Raw genomic sequence first — 27,031 nt, 5'->3', positions numbered from 1 at the left:
AATATGTAAACAATTACATCTTCAATACCACTCTTTTATCTATTTGAATTCATCATCATCATCATCATCATTTAGCGTCCGTTTTCCATGCTAGCATGGGTTGGACGGTTCTACTGGGGTCTGTGAAGCCAGAAGGCTTCATCAGGCCCAGTCAAATCTGGCAGTGTTTCTACGGCTGGATGCCCTTCCTAACGCCAACCACTCCGTGAGTGTAGTGGGTGCTTTTTACGTGCCACCCGCACTGGTGCCAGACAGAGCTGGCAAACGGCCACGAACGGATGGTGCTTTTTATGTGCCACCGGCACGAGGGCCAGGCGAGGCTGGCAACGGACACGAAACGGGGCGGTGCTGGCAACGGTCGCGAAACGGAAAGTTCTCTTACATGCCACCGGCACTGGTAACACATCTGCAATTTCCATTGATCGATTTCCATTGATCGATTTCGATTCTGATCCTCACTTGCCTCAATGGGTCTTCACAAGCAGAGTTTCGACATGCCACCGGCACTGGTAGCACATCCGCAATTTCCATGATTTCGATTCTGATCCTCACTTGCCTCAACACGTCTTCACAAGTAGAGTTTTGTGTCCCAAGAAGGGAAGGTATGCATACGTAGGCTGGCTCCATCCCATGTAGAAGGCCACGGGTTGTGGACTCACTTGTCCTGCCGGGTCTTCTCGCGCACAGCACACTTCCAGAGGTCTCGGTCTCTAGTCATTTCCTCAGTGAGACCTAAAGTTCGAAGGTCGTGCTTCACCACCTCGTCCCAGGTTTTCCTGGGTCTGCCTCTTCCACAGGTTCCCTCAACCGCTAGGGTGTGGCACTTTTTCACACAACTATCTTCATCCATTCTCGCCACATGACCATACCAGCGCAAACGTCTCTCTTGCACACCACAACTGATGCTTCTTAGGTCCAGCTTTTCTCTCAAGGTACTTACACTCTGCCGAGTGTGAGTACCGGCATTACACATCCATCGGAGCACACTGGCTTCATTTCTAGCGAGCTTACGCATATCCTCAGCAGTCACGGCCCGTGTTTCACTGCCATGTAGCATGGCTGTTCGTACACACGCATCATACAGTCTGCCTTTCACTCTGTGCGAGAGGCCTTTTGTCACCAGCAGAGGTAAGAGCTCTCTGAACTTTGCCCAAGCTATTCTTACTCTAGCAGTTACACTTTCAGCACACCCACCCCCGCTGCTGACTTGGTCACCTAGGTAACGGAAACTATCAACTATTTCTAGTTTTTCTCCCTGGAAAGTGACGGAAGTTGGTCTCAGAGCATTTTCAGTGTTTATTGTTCCTGAGCATCTGCCACATACAAAAACCATCTTCCTAGTTAGCCTTCCTTTGACATTGCTGCATCTCTTATGTGTCCATAGCTTACACTTGGTGCATCTTATAGAGTTTCTACCTACACCTTTTCTATAGATCGAGCAGGGCCATCTACCTGAAGGTGTTTGTGATTTGTCTACCTTCCTACTGATTACGACTTTGGTTTTAGCTAGATTGACTCTGAGGCCCTTCGATTCTAATCCTTGTTTCCACACCTGAAACTTCTCCTCCAGTTCTGATAGCGACTCAGCAATTAGAGCAAGGTCATCAGCATAGAGGAGCTCCCAAGGGCATCCTGTCTTGAATTCCTCCGTTATTGCCTGGAGGACTATGATAAATAGGAGGGGGCTGAGTACTGAGCCTTGGTGGACCCCTACCTCTACCCGGAATTCTTCACTGTACTCATTTCCAACCCTCACCCTACTAGCGGCGTCCCTATACATGGCCCGCACAGCTCTCACTAACCATTCATCTATCCCTAGTTTTCTCATTGCCCACCAGATAAGGGATCGGGGGACCCTGTCGAAGGCTTTCTCCATGTCAACAAAAGCCAGGTACAGGGGCTTATCTTGGCTAGGTATTTCTCCTGCAGCTGCCTTACCAGGAATATATGGTATAAAAAATTTATTGTTTAAATTAACTAATAATAATCTTCTATATTTATTATTTTCTTGGAGGGTTAATTCTGTAGTAGATATGAATAGAAAATTTCTCACTTTCTTTAGTTAATCTATCACAGAGAGAATTCCGTAATTATTGGTAATATGGACTTAAGATTGTAAGTGCAATAACCAAAATCCCCACCCCACACACACACACACACACACATATATATATATATATATATATAGACATGTTGGGGCAAGCGAAATCGAAATCGAATTGAACCAGCCAGTATCCCTGGTCTGGGGGTACGTAAAAAGCACTATCCGACTCGTGGTCAATGCCAGCGCCGCCTCGACTGGCTTCCGTGCTGGTGGCACATAAATACACCAATCCGACCGTGGCCGTTGTCAGCCTCGCCTGGCACCTGTGCAGGTGGCACGTAAAAAGCATCCACTACACTCACGGAGTGGTTGGCGTTAGGAAGGGCATCCAGCTGTAGAAACATTGCCAGATAAGACTGGAGCCTGGTGCAGCCTTCTGGCTTCCCAGATCCCCGGTCGAACCGTCCAACCCATGCTAGCATGGAGAACGGACGTTAAACGATGATGATGATATAGGCGCAGGAATGGCTGTGTGGTAAGTAGCTTGCTAACCAGCCACGTGGTTCCGGGTTCGGTCCCACTGCGTGGCATCTTGGTCAAGTGTCTTCTGCTATAGCCCCGGGCCGACCAATGCCTTGTGAGTGGATTTGGTAGACGGAAACTGAAAGAAGTCTGTCGTATATATGTATATATATATATATATATATATATATGTATGTGTGTGTGTGTTTGTTTGTGTGTCTGTGTTTGTCCCCCTAGCATTGCTTGACAACCGATGCTAGTGTGTTTACTTCCCCATCACTTAGCGGTTCGGCAAAAGAGACCGATAGAATAAGTACTGGGCTTACAAAGAATAAGTCCCGGGGTCGATTTGCTTGACTAAAAGGCAGTGCTCCAGCATGGCTGCAGTCAAATGACTGAAACAAGTAAAAAGAGAGAAAAAAGAGAGAGATATATATAAAGGGAAAGTTTACGAAAATAAACAAAAGATGAAGACAGGTGCTGTACAAACAAACAAATGTATTAGTATAGCGCTCAGGAATAGAAAAAGTCTTTTACGTTTCGAGCCTACGCTCCTCTACAGAAAGATACACAGAAAAAAAACAAGGAGAGAAAAAAAATTTGTGTAGTGGAAATAAAACATACACACACATATATATATATTTTAAGTTACAGCAATGGAAATCAAATTTACGAATTTTTTAAGGGGTAACCAGATCTGAAGTTACTTAAAAATTTATTGTTTTTCACACACCATGGAAGGGAGAATTTAGTGAATTGACAGAAATCATCAATACAAATCAAACAAACAACAAGCACAGTTCCTGATGAACTAATCTATATTATTATTTACAAAATGAGTGACCATATATGGTGCATATCCAAACTTTATTAATACTTTCAGAAGTAACAAGCAACATTGTTGTAATAAGAATATGATATATAACCTATGCAAAACTATAATAATTACTAGTTTGGTTATTAAATTTATTTAGTAAGTCAAATGAAACTATTTTTTATTATTATTATTATATATATCAGAGGACACATGGCTTAGTGGTTAGGGTGTTGCACTCATGATCGTGAGATTGTGCTTTCAATTATCAATTCCTAGACCAGGTGGTGTGTTGTGTACTTGAGCAAAACGTTTCATCTCACATTGCTCTATGATCACTTTGGCACCTGATATGTGGTACACTATGCATCTATTGAGGCAATGTCGATTTGATGGAGGGAGTAAGCTAATGTATGGTACATGCATTTGATCATTATAAGCAAATCATTTGTACCAGTTGTTTGGCAAATGCTGAACACTCATTCATCATCTTCAACAGGTTAGTCCATCATCTATAATAATAAATGTGAATGCAAATGTCAGTGTGTCGCACTTTTTCAACTTTACATCTCCAACCCCCTCTTTCACTATTCAATGACACTTCTACTATTTCTCATGCTTTACCCCTCTCTCACTAATCGATGACTCTTCTACTATTCTTCATTCTTGGTTTTTTCTTCATCCTAACAGTTCGAAAAAGTATTTCTCTAAATATAACTGTATCAAGTAATTTAACCATAAAACATGTTGAACTCACTCTCTCATACAATATTACCTCTCATAACTCTCTACTATAAAAATGTTGGAAACTTATTTTTTCAGATATTGACAAAATTTGTTGGACCTATTTTCATGCCATTGGCCATCAGAGCTATGGAAACATAGCACACTCTGACTGCATGAAAATAGGTTTGACTAATTTTATTATTAACTTAAAAAATACTAAATTTCAAACATTTCTATGGTCAAATACATTTAGAGCAATTCCAAACCATAAAAATTGTACTTTAAAATAGTGTTTAGTAACAGTGGTGTAATTCACCTTCAAACTATGAACAGGAGTTTAGATATGTACCAGCTATTACAAATAATTGTTTGTATGAAAACTAAGGCCCTACATACATCAAATTGTCTTTAGATTAAGTGGTGGCAGAAGAATTATCATTGAACTTTTTAAAGGTAAGTTTATTGCTGCCTGCAGCCAGCTATAAGTTGGTTGTTCAAGGGTAGGGAATGGAAACAAGCTATTTGTACTGACTCCAAATGGGAAGACAAAAAATGTTGTTTATCATGCAGCTTTGCAATAAGTTCCAAGTCGACACATTATATCATTGTTTTAATGAAAATTGTTCATTGCTTGAAAAATATTGTTCAAGCATAATAAAATTTAATATGTACTCAATGCATGCAGTGTCATTGTTGGGCCCAAGGTCTAATGAAGAGCTCTCCACAGGAGCATGTGTAAAAGTCACCTATAGGGTGGCTTTTAAGCTTGTTCATATATATATATATATATATATATATCACATTGCATAGGTAGTATGGTTTATACATATACATAACTGTGTCTCTATCATGCTTCATAGGAGTGATAGGTTTTTGTGGAGGTATTTGAGCACTTGTTTTACACTTGGATGTCTTGCCTACAAATAGCTATGCAACTCTGTTGGTAGAATGAAGCTTATTGTTTACCTCCTTCAGTCAGGCACTCTGGAGCAAGCCATGTTAGTGGCCTTGTTGAAGCTCACTTTGCAATGAATATGCTCTTTGAATGTGTATTTCAAGCACTTTAACTTCTAAACCAGCTCTTACTTAAATATACAGTAATATATATTGCACGTTTTATAACATGATGCAAAAAATTGCACTGATATGGTGTAAACATTGCTGCACTCCAAGAGACCAAGATCAAAGGGCAGGGCCACTTACTAGAGGAGGGTTGCACCTTCTACATTGGAAAAATAGAGGGAAGAAGAGACACAGGCATGGCTTTTGCTGTCAACAGCAAGACTGCTAAAAGGCTACTTTTCTTCCGATGCTTTTGATAATACAATACAGAAAAGGGTGCTCAATAATATATTTCTCAATAAACTAGCAGTTGATAGAGATCTAGAATTAAACAATCTTCACTTATTTTTTCTCATATGTCATGTTTGATTTATAAGATTTTAACTCAATAATAAAAATATAGGGTTAAATCAGCTTATTGTTCCAATGAATTACATTACCAGAGTGACTAAAGAGAAAAAAAGGAAGCATTCATTACAGATATCATTGCAAAAAACAAATCTTAAGATAACTGAGTCTTTACTGCAAATAATAAATTATATCTTGATTTTTTCCTTATAAATCACTTTTAGAATTACATATATGCATGTGTGTGTATGTGTGTGCATTTGTGTGTGCATATTTGTGTGTGTATGTTTGTGTGTGCATGTTTGTGTGTGTATGTTTGTGTGTGCATGTTTGTGTGTGCATGTTTGTGTGCATGTAGTGTATGTGCGTATATAAATTTATATATGCGCTCCTGTATGTGTGCATGTGCAGTTTATTTCTCTGTAACTTTTGGAGGGAAATTTTTCCTTTGAATAATTTATCAAAAGAAAGAACAAATGACAAATGCCTTGATGTGATTTTTGAAAGGAATAGTTTACGTTTCTATGATGTGATTCAATTAGAAAGGAAAAATAGAATACTCATAAGCGAGGAAGAAATAGAAGGGTGAGAGAAAGAAAGAAAGAAAGAAAAGAAGAGGAATTCACAATGTTTATTATTCGGATTTATTTTGATTTTCTTGTATCTTTATTGTCCTTCACATGATACTTCTAAACTTTACTCCTTTTATTCGATAATATCATTGTCATAAAAGAAATTGAAGCTGTTTTGTTTCTAAGGAGGTTTCAATAACAATGTTAATATGGCTTGCCCTGTCTTGTAACTCTATTCTTTCCAAGATGACATTTGGATTCTCTCGGTGCAATCTGTAAAGTTAAACCAATAAAAATCTATACACTGTTAATAAAAACGGGAAAGGAGTACCCAGCTTTGTACATCAACTGTTTCATCTTTCTTGTATCCAAGCAGAAAACAATTGACTAATATTCTATTTAATATAACCTCCTTCTTATTGTTCTGTTGCTGTTGTTTTAAATTTCTGTAGAATTCTTTATTCCAAGAACGCCAAGCTCTTCAAAACGTCATCTGTATAAGCGTCACCTTACATAAAAATTAAAATATTTCCCACAAGAGCATGTCTTTGTCTAGAACTCTCTCATTTTAGCCATTTAAAAAAAATTTTATTTCCTGACGCTAATTGGCAATAGTTCAAAGTGAATTTCACTGCATTTAATTCCTATTATCATTTCTGATAATAATGACTAAAATGGAAATGGTAACTAAATGAATGAATAAATAAATAAATAAATAAATAAATAATTAGTGCAGATATGGCTGTATGGTAAGAAATTTACTTCCCAACCAAATGGTTTTGGGTTCAGGTGCACTGCTTGGCACCTTGGGAAAGTGACTTCTAATATAGCCCTTGTGAGTGGATTTCGTAGACAGAAACTGTGTGGTAAGAAGCTTGTTTCCCAACTACATGGCTCTACATTATCCCACTGCATGGCACTTTATGCAAGTGTCTTCTACTATAGCCTTGGGCTAACCAAAGACTTGTGAGTAGATTTGGTAGATAGAAACTGAAAGAACCCTGTAGTAGATATATATATATATATATATTATATATATATATATATATATATATATCATCATCATCATCATCATCATCATCTGTATAAATTTGCACTCAAATTTGATATGTAGATACCGACAGTATCAGGGTGTGTATAAGTCTTGAAAAATTACAAAAATTGATTCCAGGTGAGAATGTGATCTATAAAGCCATGGGAACATGCCTTTGTACATGCAAGTACATCAGCTGTTGTGATCGATACTATGCGTACGCAAGAAAAATGCATGTGCAGTTTGCGCAAAAAAAGCCGGCCTGTTTGGTGTCTCAAATTTAGGTAAAAATCACTGTTTCTCAAAGGGGAGGCCTATGGGACGATCACACAAGTTGCTTTGAGAAAATTTGGTTTAAATGTTTGACAACTCAGCACCGTCCATTGGATGGGGAGGGGCATTTTGCTCGTATATATATATATATATATATATATTTGTCTAGTCTCGCTAATGCTGGCTGTCTTTGTCGATGATAAAAATTTTACTTGGTAATAACAGATAATATATTATGATGTAGTTTTTTATGACTGCATTAAATAAATAAAATGCTACTGCTGTCATCAAATTTAAGAATCATTTGTGTTCACTTCTTCTGTGTGTGGGTTGGTGTGTGTGTGTGAGAATGAATGTGGTAGATGGAAACAGAATGAAGCCCTTCACACACACACACGCTTCCACACACACACGCTTCCACACACACACGCTTCCATACACACACGCTTCCACACACACACAAAGTTTTGGTTCAGCCAGTTCTATATTAAAAAACACTTACCCAAGGTGCCATGCAGTTGGGCTGAACCCATAACTATGTGGTTGGAAAAGAAACTTCTCACCATACATCTGATAAAATTAATAGCATTGTTCAAGCCAGAAGAGTTAATTGCATTCTATGAGAAACAACTGGAGGAATTTGTTAATCAATAATTCAATTAATAATTAATTTTATTCTCCATGTAACGTGTATTTTTGTTTTTTGTATTTTCTTTGTTTCAAACCCACTTTTTTTTATCTTAGCATGAATTGGTTGCTATTTAATTTTTTTTAAATTAAAATTTTTTTTTTTTGTCATATGCAAATTCACATATTACTGGAGCAGGGTATTTTACAGTTAGAAGCCATTCTCATTGTTAGTTGCTCAACATTCAAATGAGAATTGCAGCTATTTTATAGCCACAAAATGTGTCTGCAAGTAGAATTATGCTATTGTTGTTCAATCTTAGGTCAATGCAGATACAGGAGACACATTATGAAAGCCATTCCAGGCTTGACCATTTAATATTTTCTTCAGTCGGTGTTTAAAGAACACTGTATCCTTCCTTTAGGACAGCAAGCTGGCAGAATCATTAACAGACTGGATAAAATGCTTAGCAATATTACTTATAGCTTTACATTTTAAGTTCAAATTCTGCCGAGTTTGACTTTGCCTTTTATCTTTCTGGTTTCATAAAATAAGTACCAGTTTAATACTGGTGTCGATGTAACCAGCTTTGGCTCATCTCAAAATAGCTGGCCTTCTGCCTAAATAGAAAGAAAATCCTTTCTTTTCGTTGATGGCTGAGCGACACAAGGAAGATTTCACTGCAGTTTCTAGCAGTCAAATCTCCCTCTTTAGCTCATAATCAGATTTTATCTAGAAGTAAAATAAATGGCTGCTGTAAGATTTTTTTTGGCTAGTACTCAAGTGTAAACCTTACAGAAAATACATTTTCATGTGTAAAAGAAAAAAGATATTTCATTGGAGAAGCTACAGAAGAAAACATGAATTTGGAATATTGAATGAAGAAGAAATGGGAACTTTGTGATGTTCATAAAGGCATGTAAATGACATTATTTCAACAGGGAATTAAAACTAGTTTGCAAGCTAACTCTTGCAAGAACTGTTTACTACACTATATAATCTGTAGTCCAAATGGGAAATACTAACATGGCAAACTTTTAGAAATGTGTGAACAAAATTCTAAAAATCCAATCCAATATTATATATATGTCTATTTCAAAATGTTGACAACAATAATATACCTTTTGCAGAACACACATATATATATTTATATATATATAAACTAATAAAATGGTTGGCTAAAATATGCAAAGCATTTGAAATGTGTCTCTTTTACCAAAAGGTTCGCTTTTGAAAGTAAATACTTATTTCTAATAAGTATGAGACTTAAGGAGAATAAATGATCTCTTATATAGATTTCCTAAAACGAAATTATAATTTTTTTTTTTTTTTGTAGAAGTGGAGACTATTTGCTATCAACCATAACACTAAAGGGAATTGAGCAGATCTCATATATAAGACTTCCTCAAAGAAAAATACTGCAAAAGCAATTAAATAAATCATAGTAGATTCTACTTTAGGTCTGAACAAACTTCCTGTTTATTTATATCACAGGCATTTTTGTAACTTTTCATTCAATGAATTATATCTGGCCAAAAAAAGAAAAAAAAAATGAAAAAGAAAATAAGAAAGCATTTAGATATTTGAGAGCTGTTCTAATGCTCTCAATGAATTCTAGTAATTGCTCTTGTGAAATACCTATAAAATTCTACCTTTACAGTTGATCAGTAGGAATAGTGTTAGCAAACTTTATGAAAGCTTCTGTAATGTGGCAAGAATATTTTCAATGTATATTGCAGATGCAGATGTGGTTATGTGGTAAAGGGGGCTTGATTTGGCTAACACAAGGTCGCAGATTCAATCTTGCTGTGTTGCACCTTGGGGGAGTGTCTTTTGCCATAGTATTGAATCCACTTTAACATTGTGGGGAAAACTGGGTCCATGAAAACTGTGCTGAAGTTTATCAATTGTAGTTTATCCAATAAGGTTACACTGCTATATTTAGTGGCTATTTAAGCAATGAGTTCGAAGATGGTTAATGGTTGGATAGGTGCTACTGATGAAGGAGCAAAAGCTCCCAAAATATGTTATATACATCCATTACCCATATTTCATCTTTGATCTCGATGTTTGTTTACATTAGGCGCACTTGGATACAAAACATCACAACAAATCAGTGCTGGCTGTAATTTCTATAGAAAGTCTGTAGAGATAACCTTAACAAATGACTTAATAGTACTACTAACACAGTAAAACACAGTATTGACTTATAAAGCGTTTAATATACCTTGTAGTATATTATAGTTGCATATCAAAATAACGTGTCCCTTCAAGTCATTAACCACCATTCCTATTTAATTTCATTGATCTAGGATTAGTTTTAACTGAAGAGACACAACGAGGTTGACACACTGGTGTCTTAAAGTCCCTTTTATGTATTTATATAAAACGAGCAGTGTTTAATTCATGACCACCAAGATTATTAGGTTTTATAATTCATTGATTTAGAAAGAGAGATTTATGCATAGCTTTCTAAATACTCTATTCTGAAGGAATTTAGAGCTGTTTCAAATTTTGGTTCAAGGCCAGCAATTTTAGGGGTAAGGGACTTGTCAGTTGCATCAACCTCAGTACTCAACTGATACTTTATTTAATCAACCCTGAAAAGATGAAAGGCAAAATTGACCCTGGTAAAATTTGAACTCAGAATGTAAAGCTAAAAGATGTACTGCTAAGTATTTTCATTTGCTGTGCTAATGGTTCTGCCACCCACTGCTTTAAAGCTAGAATAACAGATGTTCATTTGAGTAGTATACATCTGTAGTTGAGGATGAAATACAAGTATGGGGAGGGGTTCCAAAAGGATACAATTTCTGATTGGGGAATATTTGATATTGTATTTATTACAGAACTTGGAGTTGGATAAGACAATGGCTTTGGCAGATGTTAAAATGGTAGATATATCAAGTCTGTTTAGGTAGTAACAGTACTGAGTTGGCAAGCCTATACTGTTAAGTACAACTGGATGTGTAAGCATGTGTGGATTTATGTAACATTTTCTTCCTCTCTTGGATGCATATTAGAATCTATATGAATATGAGCTTAATGAAAGAGACATAAAAAATTACAAAAGATTATTCAATTACTTGTGACATTGCTACACCATAGCTAGAATTGCAATAATTCAAAAGAAATAATGAACTACAGGGAGTGTGCTATTGGAGCTGCATAATCAGTATTGTGGTAGAGAACAAATTACAATCTTGCTAATTACAAGAAGCCCTTCAAAATTTATGGATTTCTATGACCAGCAAAGAAAACTTATTTTCTTTGTTGTGTGATGAATGTGCAGCTACTACTAAATATTAGCAAAAATAATTTTGAGGCTCAGCATTAAAGAAATAGTGTATTGTTCTGAATGTATATAAATTATGAGTAATAATGGATAATGTGGACATATTTTTTAGAAATCCAGTCTTCACATTTTACTGTTGTTGAGTGCAGTTAGATTAAATTTCCATTGTAAGGTCTCTCTTTCATCAAGATGTGTAGTTCTGACAGAAAATATTGTATTATACTGAAATCTGCTGGCTTGAATTTAGAGTATGTTTTGCCATCTTAGTTCAATGATAATTAACAAGTCTATGATCAAAGGTATTGCAGCTATGACCATCCTGTCTTTTTGTCTTTTATTCAAACAGTGCATGTAAGAATGGTATAGTTTATATGAAACACAGTGCAACAGAGTTAAAATTGCTTAATAATAATAATAATGAAATTATTGTGTACAGTGCTCAGGTGCACCACAACTTGTCAAAAGTGCATATAAAGCATATGCAGTAATGTATAAATGCCTGAGAAGTGTATAGTGTATGAGTCAGATACATGCTTGCGTGTGTATGGAGGGGAGAAAATCAGGTGTAGTGTTGGCGAATCTCATGAAGCATGGAAGTTTTGAAGAATGCAGTGCTCCGACAACTAACAACTGATGCTGGCAGTTTGTTCCATACTTAAGCAACTCTTAGTGTGAAAAAATGTTTCTGAAAGTCATGGGAGCTGTGCTGAAAGCCAGAATAGTACAAGTTGGGAATAAAGAAGTGTAAACAGATGCAGCACTGTAGTTTATACTTTTATCTTATGTTTCAATATTTCAAACTCGAAATCAACTTCTCAAGAGAAATGTTAGGCTGATTGTGCAGTAGATATCAGCCCTGACAACCACATCCAAGGCTTCATACATACAGAATAAAAGTCTCTCAGATATGTAATAAATGCCAAGAGGTACGCGATAACATTGCCTACACTAAGCAGTTCTAAAGTGTTCTAATGAGCAATGACTGTCTCCATCCTTTGCAGATGTCAGTATACTAATAAACCCATGAAGTTTCATATAGCCAGAAATAACATATGCTTGCTAAAACTGACACATTTTAACAATTGAATCATAGCTGCAATCCTTTTGGTAACCCATGAGAAAATTCCTGTTTGGATATTGATCTACACAAACCAACTACCATATTAACTATGTGGATGTGTGTTTGAGGGTCTATGCAATCTACCACATGGTTTGCAGTAAATATGATATGTCTTACACAGGAAGCATTGTCCCTATATGCACATTAGCATTAGAGAATACTTTCAGACAAATATTTCTTCCATGAAAAGATATCAAAACATCACATTCACTATTAAAGACACTATAGACTAAACCTGTCTGTTATAAACAGAGGTAAACTGATTAAAACTGCTTGTATGATCTAACAACAGCAATCTTTGCACTTTTTGGATTTCTCTAAACTTAAATATCTGTGCAAAATGCACCAGCTTGTCACCACTCTCCATTTTCTCTTGATAATGGGATTTCAACTCAGAAATATTGAAATAAATGGTAAAAGTATAAACTTTTATTTTCTTTCTGCCTTCACTCTTTTATTTTCAATTTGCTTTGTACAGACTTTCTAAAACAATTCTTAAATATATCTATGATATTGTCCAATGTATCCTGAATATTTTAAAATGAAAATAGGGTGTAAATTGAAGGAGGCTTGACTATTATTTCTTGAAGGCTTTTCTGGTATCACTCACCTATATAAGTGTGTATTTGATTAGAAGCTATGTCTAGAAGATTGTTACTGTGAAGACAAGATGCAACTGCATAGCACTAAAGTTAATTGGGTAGAAACTTTAACAGTATATATGATAAGACATCTTGTCAAAAAGATTCTTAGTTGAGTCAGTTAGCTTTGATGTGTGTGTGTGTGTGTGTAGTAAATTAATATTTTCTATTATCTGATATTACAACAGAAATAATATATTCGCTTCTTAGAAAAGTTAAAATGACAAAGATATAAATTGCAATAGGTACAGAGAAAGAATGTATAATAATAGTAGTTGTAGCTTAAAAGAATATAAAGGTTTACCATACGTTCTTCTAAACCACATGCCATTTCAAATACACTAAAATTTTAAGTTAATAGTTTGTAAAGGCCATACTATTCTAAAAACAGCCTTGTTCATTTCAAAATTCCATTTGTCTTTGCTGACATGAAAGTAAATATACTAACAGTATGATAGGAAAGAAAATATAGATGTAGCCTGTTGAATCTTACATTAATGTTTAGTAATCTAACCACGTTTGTGTGTGGACAGATTTTAAACAATAAATAATTCAGGTTTGTTTTATGCTGTTAGAGTTGTAATGCAAAATAAATGATGCTGAGATGTAGACATAGTAAAACAATTTGCCTAACAGGTGATTGAATAAAATTGACATATTATGTCATGTATTTGGTGCTGTAAAGGACATTGAACTATTATAATAACTTTAAAGTAGAAATGCAGATTTTTATATTTTACAGGTCTTTCAAAGAGAAAAAAAACATGCTAACCAAATCATTTGACTGTGGCCATGCTGGAGCACCACCTTTAGTCGAGCAAATCGACCCCGGGACTTATTTTTATAAGCCCAGTACTTATTCTACCGGTCTCTTTTGCCGAACCGCTATATGACGTGGACGTAAACACACTAGCATCAGTTGTCAAGCAATGCTGGAGGGACAAACACAGACACACAAACATATACACACACATACATATATATATATTTATATACATATATACGACAGGCTTCTTTCGGTTTCCGTCTACCAAATCCACTCACAAGGCTTTGGTCGGCCCATGGCTATAGCAGAAGACACTTGCCCAAGATGCCACGTAGTGGAACTGAACCCAGAACCACGTGGTTGGTTAGCAAGCTACTTAGCACACAGCCACTCCTGCACCTATACATACTGTATAAATAAAATAAAATACAGATATTCAGATTAACATATTCTTACTCAAATTAACTCTTATATTTCTTTCTTCTTCTTATTGTAATTATTTTCAAATACAGTTAGCTTCCAAAATATAATTTACATGGAAACACCATATAAAATATATTTCTGCACATTTCCTTTCAAAACTTTCACCAGTAAGCTGCTAGATTTTCATTAGTCTTTATCTTATCCAAAATCGTTGACAAACCATATACATTTGAAATGTTTCTTACATGAAGTGACTGTGATGAAAGTTTAGTGGTTTAAAATAGAACTGAATAAATAGGAGCTACTGATGAGTGCCTCACTTGTTGGAATTCATATGTTTTATTCATAATGGTCTGTGTAAAGCTCTTTTGCAAATGAATTGTAGATTACTGCATCCTATTGTCTGTTATGCTATCACAACTGAAGTAATACATTAGCAGCTTTTACAGAAAAACTAAGATTAAATAAGAAGACAACACAGCTATATAATCCTCTAGAGAAAACAGCTATTGGTGCAGAGAAAGAAGCTTCACATTTTTAGTAGTAGTATGTGTATTATGTCATACACAATTGTGTTATTACGTGCAAAATAGCCAGACTAAGGTCATACACTACTACGATACAGTGCAATGACCATTGACAAAGTTCTTTGTTCTATGCATTTTATCTTTCCTCCTTCAAATTTGAGAGACTAAGCACTGTTGTACATGAAAACAGTTGGTAGTAAAGATAATGTAAAAATTTGAGATACAGCTTTATAAATATCAGATATAAATCAGAAAAACCACAAATGTGTAGTTAATAGTTCAGATAAACCATATTGCTTAAAAACTGTTTTAGTTCTTATGGAAGAGACATTTTTCATTTGTTGTCAGAATAATGGAGATAGCTACAAACATGGGGATTGTCTGCAAGAATGTTTCACAATAAAGTTCATATGATAAACATATAAAGAGAAAGTTTAATCAACTTGTGCCTATTGAATATCTCCCTTCTCTTTTTTTCCCACTCTCTGTATCCTGCTACTCATCTTTTCTCAATTCTCTGAGAAGACATGTCAAGCTAAGTGCAATTATAGTTGTGGCCAGTGTTAGTGACATGTAAAAGCACCTGTCCTGGTGACGCATAAAAGGCTCCCATGCCAGTGACACGTCAGGGCACCTGTGCTGGTGACATGTTAAAGGCACCCTTGCCAGCAACACATAAAAGGCACCCATGTAAAAGCACTCACTACACTCTTGGAATGGTTGGCATTAGGAAGGACATCCAGCTGTAGAAACCTAGTCAAATCAGACCGGAACCTCATATAGCTCTCCAGCTTACTAGTCCCAGTCAAGCCATCTAACCCATGCCAGCATGGAAAACAGACTCTAAGTGGTGATGATGATGATGATGATACTTGAATAGGAAGGATTTGCACTCTAACAAACTTTGCCTCCACTTGATTCTTCTTTCACCATAAACTCTTGGACCTGTTACTTTGAGAATACAATCTAGCTCATCATTAACACCTTATATATTTCCTACATACCACTCTGCCTACCAATATATAACCTGTGGTAGCAGTATATCTCTTCTTACTCAACCTATTCTCTTACCCTTGTCAATCACAGATTGTCTCTCCTGCACACCACTGACATTGCATTTTCTGTTGCCATGGAAAAATGCAGCCAGTACATTTTGTAGGATGGTTGGTGTTGGGAAGGGCATCTAGCAGTAGGAACCATATCAAAACTGAGACAATAGGACATGACATGGTCTTTTAACCCATCGGTTACTGTAAAGCCATTCAACCTATACCAGTATGGGAAACAAGCATAAAATGATAATGATAATGATGACAGTAATGAGTTATTATGAACATAACTTCAAGAGTTGGTAGCACTTCAAGTGACCATCCATTCTTCCATCTATCTATCCACTCAGCTATCCGTCTATCATACACACATACATTCACACCCTTTCTATAGAATTTATGAAGTATATGTGTAGTCATATTTATATTTAAATGTGTATGCGTGTAAAGGGAAGAGAGAGAGAAAAAGAAGCATATATCCTGAATGTACAGGTATATATAATGGTTTCTCTTTCAGAATGTTAGGCCAGAGCTTGACAGAGAGAAAAAGAAGCATATATCCTTAATGTACAGGTATATATAATGGTTTCTCTTTCAGAATGTTAGGCCAGAGCTTGACAGAGAAACAGTGTTGAGTCAGAGAAGGCTGGTGCATTGCATTTTTTTCTTATTTCATTTTCCCAATTATGGTGACAGTAATAACAGCAATAGCAGTAACGATAATACTAATGCTAATGAACCAAGTAGGATTTGAAACCGGTATAGAGATGCATCAAAATACATTGCAGTATTTCTTATAGCCAGAATAACTCTGCATATTCCAACTATTAATATGCAAAAGTATTATCATCCTGGCTAAATCATGATTTTATAGTGTTTCTACCATGAATATCAACTAAATTAGGACTAATATCATTTGTATTTTCTGTTAAGATGACAGAAACAATACAAATATTACTAGGAAAATACATTAACTTCACTTAGATAAATTCGATTGGCACTGATAAGAGTTCTAAGGAAGCAATGAAGTGATATAGACCTGCATATACATATAAATTAAGCGACATATATCTGGTTAGTTCATTTGATTGTAGTTGACATATAAATACATAGCAAACTTTTACCTGTTATCAGTTATTTGTGTTTCTTTGTCAAATAGCTGAGCTTGTCATTGGAATTATTTGCATCTTTGACCAAAACTGTTGATTTGAATTAATTCATTTCTCAGATGAACGTGCTTTAACCATAGTCATATCAAACATGTACCAGTGTGTGCAAATGTATGTTCATATTTGACTGTTACTACAGCAACTGGTTCTTCTTCTTCTTCTTCTTCTTCTTCTTCTTCTTCAGTATTATTATTATTATTATATTATTATTATTATTATTATTATTATTCACTATTATTATCAATATTATTATGATTATTAGGAAGGCACATGACTCAGTGGTTAGAGTGTCGAGTGCACAATCATGAGATAGTGAGTTTGATTCCCGGACTGGGCTGTGTGTTGTGTTCTTGAGCAAGACATTTTATTTCATCTTGCTCCAGTTCACTCAGCTGTAGAAATGAGTTGCAACATCACTGGTGCCAAGCTGTATCAGCCTTTGCCTTTCTCTTGGATAACACCGGTGGAATTGAGAGGGGAGGCTGGTATGCATGAGCAACTGCTGGTCTTCCATAGACAACCTTGCCCAGAATTGTGTCTCAGAGGGGATCCTTCTATGAAAATCTCATGGTCATTCATGACCAAAGGGAGTCTTTACACTTCTTTCTTTTATGTTTATTTATGTAACCCCACATAATATTATCCTATACTGTCCCCAGTATTTTTCTTTTTGTGAAACCTTAGTTGTAAATAGAGAAAGTATTTATAGTATTATTGTTATTATTATTATCTAAGGTGGAGAACTGGCAAAACTGTTAGCCCACTGAGCAAAGTGTTTAGAGGCATTTTGTTTGTCTTTACATTCTATGTTCAAATGTTGCTGAGATCAACTTTGCCTTTCATCCTTTTGGTATTGATAAAATAAGTACCAGATGAGCACTGGGGTCTATGTAATTAACTTACTCCTCTCTCTTAAAATTTCTTGCTTTGTACCAAAATTCAAAGCCATTATTTTTTACTGTTATGATGGTGGTAGTAGGGAAGATGACAAGTATACTCTCCATCAGTATATATTTATAATAAGTAACCAGTAAGATTCAATAGTGACCAATCAGCTTTGACAAATAGCAAGTATAAGACCTGTTGAAAGGAAAGCTTTTTGAAAACCAAATGCATTGCTTTACTGTGGAACTAATCAGACTTGTTCTCATTTAGAATATTTCCTTCCACTGTTGATACACTTTTTATGAGATATTTTCTGCTTTAGGAATGAGAATGAAACTCTCATAGAGAGATTTCTTTGATATGTTTTACCAAATAAAACTGATGTGGATTTCAGCTTTAGGAACAACTAAAAATGTTCACTACAGCTAAAGGAAAATGAGAAAAATGAAAAGAAAAATGTAAAGAAGGTTGATGCAAAAATTGATTTCTAAGACAAAAGAGACATCCTGTTTTTCTTACTTTTCTTTTCTTTCTTCTTATTTCACTTTTTGCATGAATCTACTTCATGCTTTTCTTCTTGGTTTTTGATTTCTCATGTTTTCTCAAGGACCAGCATCCTGAATTTCAAAATAGGTCTAACAGTTTTCACTGAGCCTGAAAGATTGCTTGGTGACACATAACAATTTATATAAATCAGTTAAATTCTTGTATCTCTACAGCATGAAAATGTTAGTAGCACTTTTTTGCACCCACTACACTCTTGGAGGGGTTGGCATTAGGAAGGGCATCCAGCTGTAGAAACTCTGCCAGATCAGATTGAAGCCTAGTGCAGCCATCTGGTTTGCCAGTCCTCAGTCAAATCGTCCAACCCATTCTAGCATGGAAAGCGGACGTTAAACGATGATGATGAGGCTTCTTTCAGTTACCATCTACCAAATCCACTCATGGAGCTATAGTAAAAGATACTTGCCCAAGGTGCAATGCCATAGGACTGAGCCTAGAATCATTCTTTTGAGAAGCCAACTTCTTACCACATAGCCATGCCTAAACATATATTCATCCAGAAATGTGGAAATTTATAGTTGTTCATCTGTAAAAGTGGAAATAAAAGTAATGTCATCTGATTTTTCATTTCAGTATTTATATAGATTTGTGTATGTGATTGTACTGTGTGTGTGTGTGAAAGAGAGAGAGAGAGAGAGAGAGAGAGAGAGAGAGAGAGAGTGTGTGTGTGTGTGAATATATGAAACTGCACACGTGTATACTTGGATATATGTGCTTAGGTGAAATATTTCATTCAGTCTCTTCTTTTATCAGAAAAATTGTCAGTTCTTGGAAACAAATGTGAGACAGATATAAAAATGAAACTTGAATGTTCTTTATATATATATATATGTGTGTGTTTATATACATATGTATGCATATATACACACACATATACATATACACATATAAATGTACCTACATATACAGATATATACATATAATACATATAATATACCTACATACACACACACACTCACACACATAAATATATGAGAATAAAACAAAAGAATTTATAAATACTTTATGATAATTTTCGTCTTCCTCATTCTCTTTGTACTATATCTAGTGATAATATCTTCTGGGTTTGGAATCATTTGATGCCATTGTAGGGATATGAGAGCATCTGGAAATGTATACAATATATTTATCTTTTGTTGATATTTATACTGGCAATGCTGGATCCAAGGTTCTCGTTTTCTTTTTTTACTGTTTCTCATAATAGAAGTATCTTCCCCACCCATCTTCCCACAGGCACATATATTGCAGAAAGCTAAGAACTATTACCGGAACCAATGAAAGGTGATAGCATTTGTCGCCAGATAAGGTACAGTCTGATAGCAGGCTTCTGGTGGTATCTGATTATTGTTATTATTTCCATCAATCTTATTAGTATTTATCTTTTATTCTTTGCTTGTTTCAGTCATTGGGGTGAGACCATACTGGAGCACTACCATGGCAGATTCTGTCAAGCAAAAATCAACAACTGCTGTACTCATTTGTTTTTTTAAAAAAAAGCCTGATACTTTTTCTATTGGTTTCTTTTTGCCAAACTGCAAATTTATGGAGATGTAAACAAACCAACACTGGGTGTCAAGCAGTGGAGGACAAACACTAACGCATAGATTCACACACACACACACACACACACATGATGGGTTTCTTTCAGTTTCCACTCACAAGGCTTTGGTCAACCCAGTACTACAGTAGTGGCACCTGCCCAAGATGCCATGCAGTGGGACTGAACCCAGACCCATGTGGTTGGAAAATAAACTGTTTGCCACACTGCCATGCCTCCTTTTTCACTTTCTTTATAATATTATCGAATTCATTATCACCTTCATCACCCTCATCATTGTCATCATCATGTTACACATGAAAAATATTATTCACAGATTAATCAAACTTACATCACTATTATCTTATTATTATTATTATTATTATGATTATTATTATTTGTGGTGTTGAGCTCATAGAACCGTTAGCACATTGGGCAAAATACTTAGTGCTATTTCATCCATCTTTAAGTTCTGAGTTCAAATACTGCCAAGGTTGACTTAGCCTTTCACTCTTTCGAGGTCGATAAAATAAGTGCCAGTTGGGCACTGAAATCGATGTAGTGAACTTACCTCCTACTCTGAAATTGCTGGCCTTGTGCCAGAATTTGAAATCTATCTATTATCTTCTTACTTATTTTCCTGTCTCTGCATTATATTTTCTCTCTCTGTTCATTTAAAATTTTGAGTGTAATTTCTTCTATGAATATATTCTTTTCAATTAATAACTTTCTCCTAAACATTGCTATTGTGCTCTGTTATTGTTTACAGTTATTAACCCTAACTAAGGCAGGTCAACAATGAATTTTAGAAAACATAATTGTTATGCTAGCTAAAATTTACAAGATCCTACAATAAATATTCAGTTGTTTTATGTCTTATAATTACAGTTCACTCCCAAACTTTCATGAAGTTATCACCATTATTATTATTAATGCAGCAAGCTTGCAGAATCATTAACACACCAGACAAAATGCTTAGTGGCATTTCATCTGTCTTGACCTTCTGTGTTCAAATTCCACTGAGGTCAACTTTGCTTTTCATCCTTTTTTTCATTCTTTTTCCTTTTACCAATTACAAAATTCAATACTGATGATGCCTTCCTATGAAAATAGGAAGGCAGAATTTCCTCGTTTATATTTTGAATTTCTGTGTTTCTGCAGTTGTTTTCATTTTAGATTTTGAACCTGAAGAAGACAGATGATCTATTGAAATATAGTTCAAGCCATTAAATAAACAATCTATTACAAATCGCATCATGCTCTTCTTATTGTCTATTTACCTTCGTGAAGAGTTGCATCAATCTTTATAAAATATTATTATTATTAATAATAATAATAATAATAATAATAATAATAATGATATTTTGTAAAGATTGATGCAACTCTTCACGAAGGTATATTATTTAAGATAGAGAGCTGGCAAAATTATTAGCACGCCAGGCAAAATGTTTAGTGGCATTTTGTTTGTCTTTACATTCTGAATTCAAATGCTGTTACGGCCAACTTTGCCTTTCATCCTTTTGAGGTCAATAAATTAAATACCAATTGTGTACTAGGGTCGATCTAATCAACTGGCCCCCTCCCCCAAAATTTTGAGCCTTGTGATTAAAGTAGAAGAGATTATTATCATTATTATTATTATTATTGTTGTTGTTATTGAGTAAGAGAGCAGTGCATGACATCAAAGTGACACTGGGGTAAAATATATGAAACCCAGTATACCCATCATGACTACCCGTCTGATAAGGGTTCACTAGGCATATGCATCTTAACCATGTGTGCGTGACATGGTGATCTCATATCAAGATAAACAGCACATGACCTTGCAGGTGGGGCTCAGTTAGAATTTTCTTCTGGTCGAGTAACCCATCCTGTTCAAAAGGTCTCTGAATAAGGGTTGTTTAAGGATGTTGAACAAAACATCCATGTTTCCAGAGGTGAATTATTCAAACCCCAAAGAATCCCTCTTAACACATGGCTATGATGCACACCCATGATCAGAGATGCACATATCACAAGCCACTAAGGGACATGCTCAACTGGTTAAGATCAAGCAACTGACAAGCAAATCTGTGGTATTGAGCAGAATATTTGCTGGTATTTTTTTCAGCTCTTCATATTCTGTGTTGAAATCTCACTTATCGTATTTTCATTTTCAAGTTTGATCATGCCTGTGATTAAATTTAGACTTGACAAGAACTAAGTAACAAGAAATGAAGTTAGCTGTTACATTTTATTGGTTGAACAGTCTGCCCTTGATGTTAGTATCTTTCTATTTTTGTCATTACAAAAGGCTTGAAATTGGTCATATCCAATTAAAATCAAACAACAATCTGATTTTGCTTTTATACCATATTTCAAAAAAATTATTACCTTTCACTCTTGTTCAATTCTCCTCTGCCTTGCAGAATATTTGCCATAAAGTAGTCTTTCTCTCCAGTTTTATCTTTGGTATATTTTGGATTTTTAAAAAATTTTGTTTAATATTTAAAAGAATATTATTTTGCCTTTATTTAAAACTTCAGTATAGTTAGTTAGCTTCCAGTTTATATTTTATCATTTCATATATATATATATAGACAGATAGATACATCTATATGTATATATGAATATATGTATAGACATATGCATGTGTGTGTATGTGTATATATATATATATGTATGTATGTATGTATACATGCTCTTTTATTCTTTTACTTTTTCCAACCATTTTACTGTAGCTGTGCTGGAGCACTGTCTTAGTCGAAGAAATTGATCCCAGGACTTACTCTTTGTAAGCCTAGAACTTATTCTAGCAGTCTCTTTTGCCAAACCACTAAGTTAGGGGGACATAAACACACCAACATTGGTTGTCAGGTGATGGCAGGTGACAAACGCAGACACACACACACACATGTATATACAACGGGTTTCTTTCAGTTTCTGTCTACCAAATCAACTCACAAGGTTTTGGTCAACCTAAGGCTATAGTAGAAGGCACTTACCCAAGGTGATACATAGCAAGACTGAACCTAGAACCATGTGGTTGGGAAGCAAGCTTCTTACCACACAGCCATGCCAGCACCTATCATCATCATCATCGTTTAGCGTCCGCTTTCCATGCTAGCATGGGTTGGATACCTATATATATAAAGTAAAAATTTAGATTCAGATGAATATGGTACTTAAGTTGAGGCACCAGAATTTAGTATGGTATTATCCATACAATTTCAAAATAAGGTGATTAAAATCAAAATAAGCAACTAGGATATCCCTTATTGCATTACCTCTGGATATCCTTGTTGCTTGTTTTGATTTTAATCACCTTAATTTGATATACATACATACATACATATATATACATACATGTACATATGTATAACTATATGTATACACACACACACACGTTTCTATACTTTCTGTTATTTTTTTTACACTAGTCATTTTCCACTTGCTTGATTTTATTTTTATAATAGTTTTCTATTTGCATCAAACACCCATCCTCTCTGTTTGCAGGTTAAGTATCTTCTATTTATATCAGTTTATTTACAATGTTGTTAGAAGTTTCCTGGTTTTTCTGCCTAAGCTCTTCACTTCCAATTTGTTATGTTGAAGCTGTACTTTATAATTGGGATGGCTAGTGTATTTATAACTGTTATTTTTAGCGTTAAGTTCAGGTAATAATTTTAATCTGACTCCACTTTTCTAATTTTCTATGTGTAGCATCTTATTAGCTTCATCTATTCTTAAGTATAAATATCAGTGGTTCTAGTTTCATTCTTTGATTTCAGTGTCTGTATCTAATTTAATGTTCTCAGTTTTTGAAGTTAATTTTCATCTACTAATAGTAGCTTGTGTACATTTTCCTAATCACACACTCATTTTTATGTCTTGGTTGAATTTATGAACAATATTTCATAATTTTTTAAACTGGGTAATATCACTTGTGAATATTTTAAAGTCATCTACATAGAGATGTTTTATAGTTTGTTTATAACATCTAACACCATTTATTGATCATTTTGTGCTATAGAATTATCAAAGGAGTAAGAGCTAAGCAGAAGAGTAGAAGACAATGAATCTCTCAGGAATATTTCTTTTCATGTGGGTACAGGGCTGGTTGAAAATATCTTCTCTTTGCTTTGTAGGGATATGGTCAGTTTTCATTTCAACATGGTAGAGTTATTTTATTGTTAGGGATGCTTCATTTAATTCGAAATATCTTTTTTATTCGAGAATGTGGTATTCCACCAAATGCTTTTCCATAATCAATCTAGGTCATGCAAAGGGACAATTATCTTTATTATTATTATTGTTATTATTATTATCATTATTGTTATTATTATTACTGATAAGGTGATGAATTGGTTGAATCGTTAACACACTGAGCAAAATGCTTAATGACGTTTTGTCTGTCTTTATGTTCTAAGTTCAAATTCCGCTAAGGTTCACTTTGCCTTTTATCCTCTCAGGATCGATACAATAAGTACCTGTTGAGCACAGGAGTCAATGTAATTGACTTAACCCTTCCACCGAAATTTCTGGCCTTGGGCCAAAATTTGGAACCATTATTAATGTTGTTATGGCAGCAAGCTTGCAGCATCATATATACAGTGGACAAAATGCATGATTAAATTCAAAACAATGTGAATAAATAAGCATTAAGTAGCACTGCACCAGTTATGACAATGAGGGTTCCTGTTGACCCAGTCAACAGAACAACCTGTTAGTGAAACCAACGTGCAACTGGTTGAGCACTGCACAAACAAGTGTACCCTTAATGTAGTTTGCAGGGAGATTCAGTATGACACAGGATGTGACAAGGATAGCGCTTTGAAATAAAACTCATTGAGTAGACTGGAGCAACATGAAATAAACTGTCTTGCTCAAGGGCACAACGTGTCACTGGGAATTGAACTCATGGCCTTACAATCATGAGCCAAGTACCCTAACCACTAAGCCAAGTGCCTTCACTAAATAAGCATTACATTTAATAGAATAATCTAAATGCTAAAGGGTTAAATGCTTAAGTGTTAAGTTTGTAACCCACTGCATTATATATATATATATATCTTGAAGGATACTTAACTTTCAAAAGGTTTCATGCTTGTCTTTTCTGACAAGACCTTCTGGTAAGCTATCTATATCCCAATACAGTCAATGATCCATGTCCCATACTTTATTCTTTGACAGTGAATATTATCATGATCTCTAACTCTGTAGGGGTCTAAATATCAATTCTTTTAATTTCCTTGTATCTACAGTTTTACTTCTATACAATTACTCCATTACTTTGAATATTTGTGGGCTGTGACGGTTAAGTCATACCAGGCCTTATTTCATTTACATAATTTTTTTTAAATGACAACAACATAAGGAATGTTCCCTTTTTTTTTCGTTACTTGTTTCAGTCATTGGACTGTGGCCATGTTTTGACACCGTCTTGAATGGTTTAACCCAGGGGTTCTCAACCATTTCTTATCTATGGACCCTTTTGGTTATTATTTTATTTTGGTGAACCGCACCCCCTAATTATTTGTTGTTTAAAAACTAGTTTTATAAACACTTCTTTCAAAATTCCTATTTCATTTCAGACACATAAACTTGTGTAGGCTGAACTGTGTAAAACGCTAGAGAAAGAATCCTAGCTGTTTCATTGCTTTTAATACTAATGTATACATCTAGAGCAAAAACTTTTTCAGAGGCCCTTAAAATACTATTGTAGATCCTAGTTTATTATTTTGTTGTGTGGGCCCCGCAAATCTTATACGACCCTCAGGGACCATATGGACCCTGGTTGAGAACCATGGGTTTAATCAAACAAATCGATCCCAGTACTTATTTTCTCCAGTTTGGACTTAATTTACTGATCTTTTTTGCCAAACTTTTAAGTTACAAGGATGTACAACAACCCTGTTTGACAAGCGGTTGAGTGACAAAATCAAACACGAAACAAATGTGCACATACATACATACACACACACGCATATACACAATGAGCTTTCACACAATTCCCATTTACCAAATTCTCTTACAGAGCATTGGCAGACCACTAGCTATAGAAGACACTTTACCAAGATACCATAGACTGGAACTGAATCTGAAACAACAAGGTTGCAAAATGAGCTTCTTCACTAAACAACTATACCTGCGCCTATGAATGAGATCAGGGAGAATATATGATAACAGTTGTCTTATGAACATAAGGACAATCCTTACAAGCAAATCAAGAAACATTTGTACCACCTGTCTAACACCCATGGACATGTTTACAAAGTCAGAAAACAGCACAGTTCCCATGACTTTTGGAAACATTTTTTCACGCTAAGAGTTGCTGAAGCACAGAACAAACTGCCTACATCAGTTGTTAGTTATCAGAGTACTGCGTCCTTCAAAACTTCCATGCTTCCTGAGATTCACCAACACTACACCTGATTTTCTCCCCTCCATACACACACAAGCATGTATCTGACTCATACACTGTTCACTTCCCAGACATTTGTACATTACTGTATATGCTTTATATGCACTTTTGACAAGTTGTGGTGCACCTGAGCACTGTATGCAATAATTTCATTATATTATATTATATATTAATATTGAATTTGCTTTGCATCCAAGAACAAATGGGAGAATGAGGCATGATTCATTTTACATTTGCAAAGCCTGCATTGTTTTAAAACTTGCTATATTTAAATTATCTAGTGTATATAATTTTCTGTAACAATGAGCTCAGCAAGATTAATTTAGCTTAGATGAACCATATGAAAACAATATTTTCTGTGGTGTCCACAGTCAAATATTCCATAGCTATTATAATCATGCATTGAAGGTGATATGTTTATTCCTTTATTCTAATATTCCTTTCTACTATAGGCACAAGGCCTGAAATGTTGGGAGAGAAGGAGCTAGTTGATTACATTGACCCTGAAAGGATGAAAGACAAAGTTGACCTCTGTGGAATTTGTATTAAGAATGTAAAGACGGATAAAAATGCCAACTAGAATTTTATCAGGCTTGCTAATGATTCTGCCAATTTGCTGCCTTCCTTATT

General features: G+C 35.1%; 1 long non-coding RNA gene across 1 annotated transcript in view; it reads left to right on the top strand.

The window, feature by feature from the left end:
* The window catches only part of LOC115232518, a 293,191-nt gene that overhangs the window by 208,567 nt on the left and 57,593 nt on the right, over positions 1-27,031 (top strand). The gene's annotated exons all lie outside the window — the stretch shown is intronic.

Source organism: Octopus sinensis, linkage group LG2, assembly GCF_006345805.1.
Source record: "Octopus sinensis linkage group LG2, ASM634580v1, whole genome shotgun sequence".
NCBI lineage: Eukaryota > Metazoa > Mollusca > Cephalopoda > Octopoda > Octopodidae > Octopus > Octopus sinensis.
This window is presented reverse-complemented; position numbering and strand designations above follow the sequence as displayed.